Genomic DNA, 6,014 nt, shown 5'->3' with positions numbered 1-6,014 from the left:
AAAAAAAAAAAAAAAAAAAAAAAATGCATTAAATTATTTTCAAACTTTTGCTTTAAAATGATTATCAACTAAAGTCTAAGAGAAAAAGGTTAAAGAAAATATACCTCAGAGCAAAAAGATCATCTCCTTTTCTTCTTTGTCTATCAGTCCCCTGTTAAAGCATATGGAAAATGTTTTCAAAATGCCCAGATTTGGCACATTGTCATTGCAAAGAGAGGAGCGCAGTGATGCTGTTAGAGAAAATGGGAAATAAATTCAGGATTGGGTGCTGCCTCCTTCAATGCGGATTTATCTAAGTTTAATTTAATATTCCGCAATCACTGAATGATCGCATATAATTCACCAAGATTTTAAAGGGCTTTATTTAAATACCTTGAGCAATAAAATAATGAAATTTAAACCATTTCAGCCATTGCTTATATTTTTTGTTTATTTTCCTATTAAGAGAATTTTAAGTGGCAATTTCTAATAATAAAAGGAAAAACGATGAAGATTTAGTTTTTTGTTTTTTTTCAAGGGAGAATGCTAAAGGAAAGCATTAGCTTTATTAAAATCATTCTGAACGTAAAATCAAAAAGCACAAAATGGTTGTTTGTAAAACACTAAACCTTTAATCGATTTTATTGGCATTCCGATCGATTAGATAAACGGAAATCTATAGCAAACATCAAAGCATTTAAAACATTTTCTCTATCTCATTTATAAACAAAACTTTTCTTTTCAGCAGAAAAAAATGATTATCAAACGACTAACAGGAAATTCTTCAGATATCAAATTACGATAATAAAATTATTTCCACATGGAAAGGGATAATGACAATGATGATAGTAATTACAATAATGAATAATTCAACAACCCTTTGACATGTATGGAAGAACCTCAGCAGAAACGGGCGTTTGAAGGGGGGCTACTTTAAAATAAATACTTTATTTTTAAAGGAATATTTGAAGAGACAACTCGAGGGCAGTAGCGTAGGTGTGCCTGCCGAACTAATGTTGATTTCCCTGCAGATGTAAAGGAGTCGATTTCTTTGCCGGCCGTTGCCTCCCAAATTGAGTTACTTCTTATAAGCAAAATGAATATGCAAATAAGAGTGAGCCCTACCAGATTTACAAACTAGTGTCTGGACTTGTCTTCTACCTATTCTTAAAGATGATTCCCAAATTATAGAGAAGGGCGAGGACTAGGCTCTCCAAACCTGAAGTGAAGGAAAACAATTTATTTGGAGATGTGAAAACTGCTGTCTGGAGAAATGCAGTCATTAGAGCTTATGGCATTCTAGCTGCGGCAGCAAGAGGAAGTGTTGCTGTGACGGGTATTATGTTTATTTGTTAAAGAAAATCAATGGAAGTGGCTGTAAAGTAGTTAGTGAGGCGTGTGCTTGCGACTCGCGGGGAATCGTGACACCGGCAGACTGGTCGAGCAGCCCTTCTCATTGCCAGCAAAGTCCCTGCGTCGCCCGGAGCCGGGGCGCGGACCGCGCGGCACCTGGCTTCGCACTCGTGAGTCTTGCCCCGCGCTGCTCTGGTTGACCGCCTGTCTACACAATCATCTGCCCTCTCTGGCCGAAGTCCTAGTAATTGCTGCCTGACTTTGGCTCCTTCCAGTTGACTGAGGTTGTCTTCCCACGCCCCGCCTCAGCAGCACACACCTTTTTCCTCTTTTTCTCTTAGGGATTCTTGTCGTTTCCTCCTTTCCTTACGCTGGGAGTCTGAACTTCTGTTCCTTTCCTTCTACTGGAATCTCTCTGAATCTCCTAGTCCCTTGGGTGAATCGCGGACTATTTCTTTCCTACCCTGCCCCTCCCCCCATTTATCTCTCCTGCGATTTATTTAGCACCCGGGTCTTCTTACCCTCACACTTCTATCCTCTCCTCCAGACATTCCAGAGAGTTCTCATCACACCAGAATGCACTTTTTTCTCCTCCTCCTACTCCCTTTGGATTGGGGAGTACAGGGGGATTTCGAGTTGAACTCCCAGAGGTTTTATTCTATTCTTTTAACAGCTTTACTTTCCCTTTTCTTCTTTGCATAACCTTCACCTACCTACTAATTTATAACAGAAGCGGTTTCTTTCCCTTTCATTTCCTAGTTTACAATTTCCGTCTGGGGTTGTGCATTGCACATGCACTCTCTGACTTCCCCGCCCCCTCACCCCCCGCCCCACCAGCCTCCGTCCAAAGCAACTATTTTCTTATACTCGGTTGCTGTCTAATTGCACTTTCGCTTCTTGGAGTTAAGTCAGTTTCCATGATATAAAGTTCACCGTACAGCGCCTTTACATCTGTCAAATTATTTCGTTGCCCAAATGAACGGTAGGGTGTGGGGGAAATGTATCAACCACTTAGGTCCCTTTTAACACCTTTTTACTCTCAGTCCCACCACCCACTCCAGTAATGTCTAATGTGAATAATAACGAATTCTGGAAGACGGTTCCTCTCAGCGCGTGCTGATTGCTCATGAGTTATTCCTGAGCGGGTCTCAAAGCCCTAGCTTGTATCTTCTGACTTCGAGTGGTCACCATTTCAACTGTGCACCCTTTCTTCTCTTTCCCTCACTGGCAGCCCTGACTGCAGGAGGGGGACGCAACCTAAAGACCTCGTCCTCTTGCCTCTTGTTTCTAGCTGCTGCAGCTGCCGCTGAAATTCGCTGTGGCCGCTGCCTCTTCCCGCTTTAATCCCAGACCTCCAGTCATTGGGCAGCTCCTCAGAGGCAAGAAGTCAACACCATGGCAACCCGACAAGCCTATCAAATCACCGGCTGGCGTGACAGCAGCAACACTGCAGGCAGGAGTGGGCTGGGCGGAAGAGCAGAGTGGTCACTGCGCTCAGGTACACAGTCTGGGAGTGGACAGCAGCTACCGATCTCCACGTTCTGGCTACACATATGTGCACCACCCAGTCCATACCCCTACCTTATGTGCCCTAGTAGGTTCTGGAGGAGAAAGGGAGGAGAATGAGAGATGCATATAGGCTTGGAGGAACCGCAGAAGAGAGTTTTAAACTAAAAGGAATCCAAGTCTTAGAAACTGTAAACTAAAGATGCCTTGTATCCCAGCAGTCTATGAAAACAGGTCACAATAGACTCAAAACTAAATGGAAGGAGTTTGCACAAACAAGGGGTGTGTGTGTGTGTGTGTGTGTGTTTGCCAGTTCTGTTATTTGTTTGAACATGAATGCAACATTCTGTTCTGGAGCTCCAAAGGATAAAGGAAGATGTTGCTCTGGAGTTCCAAAAGGATAAAGGAAGATGTTGCATTTTAAAATTTTCTTGTCTGCCACTGTTGGAGTCTGCTCAACTTTAATTTCATTTATGGTAATGGTAATTGACTACCTTGGAGATTACTTAAACTTTACCTGAAATCGTCTTTGCCTTGTTCTTTCATAAAATGTGTGTTACGTGTACTGTGCGTTCTAGATCCTGATTCCATAAGAAACAGAGGACACCAGGAAATGTGTGTGTTCCTCTAAGGCCTACCTAGCCTTTGTATTTCCTCATTTTCCTTAAGACATTTTGAATTACGCAGATGGAGGAAGTTGGGCATTTCACTAACATTTCAGAGCATTGTGTAAATTACCATGAGATAGATTGGATTGCATTGTTCCTTTTTTTGTTTAAAAGCAAACAATATTTTCGAGAAACACACAACATATTTCTTAACTTACAATTTCATTGTGAAACCTTTGACAAATATTTGTACAAGAATATAGAATGCTATCATTGACCAAATATCTCCCTCGGTCACTTATCTCATCATGATTTCTAAATTTTGGAATGCAAGTTTGCCTGCTGAAGTTGTATAGGACAGAAAGGAAAATTCATTTAATAACAAAGGTAACTTGTCTTATTGAGGAAATCTTGTATGAATTATAAAATCTACACTTAAGTCCACTCCACATAAACACGATTCATTAAATAAACAATTCTTATATTGATCTAACATTTTTATGAAGAGGGTTTCAATGTGTATTTAAATTGTACTTGGCATACATAAAATGCTAGAGAACTAGAAAGGCTTTTAAAAGCAGCAATTGCAATATTAAGCAGAGTAGGATGGAAAGCCAATGTTTCAGGCTATAAAGAAAAATTCAATGAAATCTTGAACTTCATTTCCTTACTTTCTCTGTATTTCATTGTTGATAGGTCCCAATATTAAAACAGTATATTTTCAAAATGTAATTTATTATAGACCCAAAATGGGCATAATTACTGGCACTGGAGAAACAGGCCATGATATCCTAGAAAAAACTTTTGGACATAATACGATTTTTCCTGCATTGAAACTCTAATGTCATACTGGTAACATTTTCTTATTCTGTGCTACTGTGCAAAGTTGCTCAGCGAGGAACCTCCAAGCACATAGAGCTGAGATTTGGTTATTGTTTAAATGGCTACCTCAATGCCAAGGTATTGATGTCCTTAAATATTTTTGTCTAATTCACATTACATTTAACATGTGCTTAGTGTTTACAGTGGAAAACATATGAAGAAACATAATACTGTAATTTAAAATTAAAATGCATATGTTTAATTTATCTCCTGAAACTACATTTGTAAATTTAAAATATTTTAACAATAAGTTTTTTAAAAAGTTCAAAAAATTTCAGTATACTTTGGCTTTTGTAATAAATGAGCACAGGAAATATGGTGACATTTAATATTTTACTATTTCTTTTAATGGCATGTCCTCAGTTACTGGAAAACTTTAAATATTTCGGGATCTATAATACTATCCATGTATGTGTTTGTATATAGTATGCTATTTAAAGCATTTAAGATGCTGTCACTCAAGTGTTCATTTCTATGTTAATATTTCCAATCTTAAAAAATTAAAATGAGATGAAGTTAATAAATTAAAGAATTTAAACCAAAACAAATGCCTAGGTATTTTAAGACATCCTTTGAATTTTTCTTAAGTTTTTCTTTATCATGAACTTGCCATTTATGAATGATTGAAAATTGAAACAATTTTTTGCATTTACAACACAGATATTTATTTTTTAATTATAAATCAATTTTAGTGTTTACCATTAAAAGTGCCTTCATAGGTTGTATAATATATGACCATCTGTTTAAGTGTAGATTCATGTATATGTCACACACATGTTGCTAGTTATCTCTACATTCAAATTTTTACATTTAAAGCTATTTTCTACACCTTTAGTACTTTCCATATGTATGCTGTTAGAAGCATGAAATTTCTATCCTTTAGCTAATGAATAAGACAGTGGAATTAAACATAGCTTAAATGCTACAAAAAAAAAAAAAAATCAATGCAAGGATGCCTCACTCATTTTCAACAGGATGGATACCATCTCCATAGAGTTCATTCTTGACCTTACCTGAGTAAGTACTTTAACTTAAAGTATGAGATGCACCTAGAGGGGTAATACATTGAGCTTAATAGGAAGACAGTTAATAACCTTTTTTTATCCTCATGCACTATCAATCATGGCTGTCATCAGTCTGCTGAATCAAAGCAAAAGTGTTCTTCACAGATGACTGATTAGAAACGCAAAATCACAAGATCCATCTTCATGGTCACTTTTATTATAGTCATTTTTAAACTGACAGCAACCTGCTCAGTTTCAGCACACTGGGCATCACAAATAGTGTCAATCAGTGCAGCTAAGCATGAGAAGAGGTTGGTTGGATTATACTTAAAAATAATTAGGCCCTCAACCCATTGTGGAGCCTCAAAAAAGGTATTTGGCTCTCAATCTCCCCTCCCCCACTCCTAACGTATTTTGATTCTGTTGTATTATTAGTTTAGCATTAGAAGGGAGGCGTCTGAGGGTATAGTTTCATCTATGTTAATTGTCTGGGAATTAGGAAATGAATATGTCTACTTGATAATCACATACAACTTTTTGTGTACTGCTTTTTGTCAACTTCGTGACAACAAACACTATTGCTACCCTCATGGGGATGAATAGTTCACATAAGGTGGTTTTTATACAAATATGTCTGTGTGTGTGTGTGTGTGTGTGTGTGTGTGTGTGTGTGTGTGTGTGT

The 6,014-nt window shown here is 37.8% G+C and overlaps 1 long non-coding RNA gene across 1 annotated transcript in view; it reads left to right on the top strand.

Annotated features, from left to right (window-relative positions):
- The window catches only part of LOC111535719, a 73,825-nt gene that overhangs the window by 7,756 nt on the left and 60,055 nt on the right, over positions 1-6,014 (top strand). Inside the window, exon 2 of the long non-coding RNA XR_003309604.1 lies at positions 2,624-2,830. This is a non-coding gene — a long non-coding RNA (uncharacterized LOC111535719). The remainder of the gene's footprint in view (positions 1-2,623; positions 2,831-6,014) is intronic.

Source organism: Piliocolobus tephrosceles, chromosome 7, assembly GCF_002776525.5.
Source record: "Piliocolobus tephrosceles isolate RC106 chromosome 7, ASM277652v3, whole genome shotgun sequence".
Taxonomy (NCBI): domain Eukaryota; kingdom Metazoa; phylum Chordata; class Mammalia; order Primates; family Cercopithecidae; genus Piliocolobus; species Piliocolobus tephrosceles.
This window is presented reverse-complemented; position numbering and strand designations above follow the sequence as displayed.